The sequence below is a fragment of the Toxorhynchites rutilus genome, chromosome 3 (assembly GCF_029784135.1).
Source record: "Toxorhynchites rutilus septentrionalis strain SRP chromosome 3, ASM2978413v1, whole genome shotgun sequence".
Taxonomy (NCBI): Eukaryota; Metazoa; Arthropoda; class Insecta; order Diptera; family Culicidae; genus Toxorhynchites; species Toxorhynchites rutilus.
This window is the reverse complement of record NC_073746.1, coordinates 161,083,156-161,087,168: the sequence shown is the minus strand read 5'-3', so window position 1 is coordinate 161,087,168 and position 4,013 is coordinate 161,083,156. Positions and strand designations below refer to the sequence as shown.

At 34.9% G+C, this 4,013-nt stretch overlaps 1 long non-coding RNA gene across 1 annotated transcript; it reads right to left on the bottom strand.

The window, feature by feature from the left end:
• Positions 1-1,541: 1,541 nt before the first annotated feature.
• LOC129777196 (uncharacterized) lies at positions 1,542-1,823 on the bottom strand. Its single transcript, XR_008743219.1, has 3 exons — positions 1,793-1,823; positions 1,716-1,736; positions 1,542-1,656 (listed from the first exon to the last, which is right to left on the bottom strand). It is a non-coding gene; the product is annotated as an uncharacterized LOC129777196 (long non-coding RNA).
• Between the last annotated feature and the right edge of the window lie 2,190 nt (positions 1,824-4,013).

Here is a 4,013-nt window from a genome sequence, read left to right as displayed (position 1 = left end):
CGAGATGCCATCCCCCTCTCTAAGGGAGGGCTGCCATACAAATGCTGCCATTCAAATGAAACATAAATTTCTTTATAACTAGATAATTAATCAAGCAAACGAACCCAAATTTGGCATGTGGAGGTTTTAGGGTGCAAAAATGTTTCTATGGTAGATAGACACTCCTCTCCCTCTCTAAGAGGGAGCTACCATACAAATGAAATACAAATTTCAGCATAACTCGAGAATTAATTAAGCAAACGGTCCCAAATTTGCCATGTGGGGGTTTTTGGGGTGCAATGAATGTTTCTATGGGCAGCTATGTTTTCTTCTCTAGAGGGGGAGTTTCCATACAAATGAAACACAAATTTCTGCATAACTCGAGAATGAATCAAGCAAATCGAGCCAAATTTGGCATGTGATGCTTTAGGGAGCAATAAATGTCTCTATGGTGGTTCGACACACCTATCCACTCTCTAGTGCCACACAAATGAAACACAAATTTCTGCATAACTCGAGAATTAATCAAGCAAATGGAACCAAATTTGGGATGTGAGGGTTTTTGGATATTAGAAATGTTTCTATGAAGGTTTGACACCCCTCCCTCCTGTAGAATGGAGGGGGGTCTCATGAAAAAAACACATATTTCAATCAAACATATTCTAACCAAACGTGACAATTGAAAATTTTCTGAAAACTCTTAAGAAAATGGGAAAATTTGCGAAAATTGAGTTCCCATATGTTATACAACAACTAACGAAATTTATCTTTGTTTGAAAGTGGAAATGGATTTTAATGTGATAAAACTCACTCCTATAGCATCTTTTATCTATATAAATAAAAATGGATCGCCGAATGTGTCAATAAGAGCAAAACTCGAGAAAGGAATTGAGAAAGGGCTGTCTTTATTCTATAATATTTTCTGTATCAAACATTCATTCCATGTAACGGAGAAACATGTTATTTGAAAGTGGTTGAAAAATATTGAACGAGAATTGTGTCTGAAAATAATCTGATATTATAATGACGAGTTTTGGTAGAAGTACTAGGAATTTTATAGTGAAAGGTAATTTTAAAGGGTAGATAAGAAGATCAATCAATGAACAGTTCTGCGATTGGACCCATGAATGTGCGCTTGGTAAGAAAACGTGAATGTGATCACGAAAAAATAAATTTAGGGCGAGATGAAGTTTGCCGGGTGAGCTAGTGATCTATAAAACGATCAAGATGTCTTCAATTCAATTGGAAATTCAATTGGAGATTAAAATAGAATTCTGAATAAATACTTGATGTATGAAAAATTATGTAACCTACAATCAGAATGCGAAGAGAATCAACATTCATCCGGCAAGTGTGAAACGAATAATTGAAAATTATCGAACGCTTTCTCATCAAAAAAACAATGTTTGATCAAAATACGATATTCCTTTTTTTCATTTTTTATTCGTTTATTTGTTTATTTGGTTATTTGTTTAGATATAACATTCATCCGACATCATCATATTAATGAATAAAAAGTTGTAAAATAGTCGAACAAAATCATGGAACATTACTGTTACGGCCCGAGCTGGTCCGAATAATCGGATATTTGATAACAGAAGAGAAAGACACATTAGTCTCTTCAGATCACTTTATTTATAGATATTGTCATACATTCAACACCAATCTTTTCCGCCCCTGGAAAAGGGAGGATTAAAAAGTACATTATATCAACAATATAATTCATAGCCACTTACCTTTCCATCAGTAACAATAACCTGCAACAATATAAATATTGTTATATTAGGCATTATGCATAACAAAAAGCACTTACCCGTTCCGTCCAGAACGTTCGGGACTCGACGTTAACAACAAACACTTATCACAATATAAACAATAACATTGAAGAATCAAAACAATAACAATTGTCATAGGATAGGATAGGAACGCATGGAAACGAACCTGCTATAAAACAAAGCCCCATTGTTTATAGCGAATATTCTAGAATACCCGAGCAATAATGCAACAATAGAATTTACTGTAGCGTGTACCGTATAAATGGGGCACGAAATATTCAGTACATCGTAGAGACGAATGAACTCTCAGAGTTTAAAGTCTCTCTAATTCAATACCTTCCTTCCTTCAGTACATCGTTCAGTCTTAAAAGTACAGTGATTCAGTTACAGATCAACCAACATAGTGAAATGTTCAGTCTTAAAATCACAGTGGTTCAGTTACAGATCGACTAATTATAGTGAAATAAAGTTCAGTTAACAGGAATTCTAGTGAAGTGCAAAAGTGAGAAAATTTTTCTTTTGATCCGAAGTGGAAGAAAGTCCTAAAATTATCGCAGTTTGGTCGGTCGAAGTACAAAGTGTCGGGAAGTGTCCGAATTCAGTTTCGAGCCCACAAGTGCGTCGATTTTCTCCCGTAACAATTACATTAAACACATCGGGATTTTCAATTCGGTTTCTGAAGCGTAGGGATAATTCTTCAAAGTCAAAAAACTGCTCTACGAACGAAAAGGTTCTGATCATTTCCGTGATCGGTTGATGTTGACCAAACGATGAACGATGTGGAAGCGGTTGCAGCAAATACGAGCATCGTAGAATTTTGCTGGGGACGTGAAAGTTCACCCTCTCGAGCAAGTTAGGCGCATCAATTTCACCACAAATAAGTACAAATTTCACAACAAATAATATACGAATGCTCAGTTAGATACACTCAAACAACTGTAGTTTGTGAACAAATAAACGAAATGTCATGAAATTTCACATATAAGCTGGTGACAGATGAAGAATCGAAAAGAATCATGTTCATCTTTAGTGGCGTTGTCTGTTGAAAAATCCCGGGACTTTTCAGTCCATGTAGTACTATACACAAACTCGCCATTCGCTTGAGTAAATGCTGTAAAAATATGGGTAGATATCACATTCTATGAAACTTCTGTCAAACAATGCGCTAAATATTATTTTTGTGTGTAGAAAATTCCAAACATTTGGCTGATAGTTGAAAATAGTTGAGGGTATGTTCATTTATACTGCTGAAAAGCAAGATATCACTTCTAGGTGGATTAATTCGATTTTTTCATAATTAAACTGACATTCGTGATAAGTTCAGACCTTGGTTGAATAAAATTATTCCTCTCACGATCGATAAACCTCTACGCTTCATATATTACAAACCTGCCCATATTACCCCCACTCAGGGTTGCCAACTATAATTTGAAAAAACCAGGAAGAATGAAAATAAAAATCAGGATAAATCAGGATAGTTCATATTGGGTTGTCCGAAAAGTTAATGTCGATTTTTGGGAAAACAAAAATATCATTTTCAATCAAAGCATTATAATTTAATTTTATATACATAGTTCTGTTTCACTATCTTTCGCCATCTTTCACACAGCTTAAATATTCTATCCGCTAAGAACCTGTTTGTTTCCTCGTCGAAAAGTGCAGCGAGCCTTACATGTGAGAAACAAGTTGCTTTGTAGTAGCTCATAATACAGAATTCATTCCAAATCCAACCAGAAACAGAGTATATCTTTCTTCGGGCGAAGGCCGGGTATGTAAAAGAATTAATAAGCATTGTATAAATCTTCGCTTAAGCGGAAATGCTAGTGTTTCGCCTGACTTTCTGATCGTTTACATTTTTTCCGAAAAACCTGCAACATCACTACAGTCAATTGCAGAGAGATCAATCTTCAAATTTTCACTGATTTCATCATCCATGTTTTGGAATAAATCTTTACCCAACAAATGAGGAAAGCATATCAGCATATATTTACCATAGTTCCATCATCAAAGTTTATTCTACTTTGAATCAGACGAACAAATTACTAATAAAATCTTTTTATATTGACTGTGGATTCAAATTTTTGACGTAGAACTACGTCTTTCATTAAGGGTGCCAAATCAGAAAACAGGTCACGTTTTTATGGAATAAAGTTAACTTTAATAACTATTTTTGCCGCGAACGGATTTTAGGGATTTACATACTAAACAAATCGGAAATTCCCTAAGATTTGTTTAATATGCTATACATCAGAATCCCCT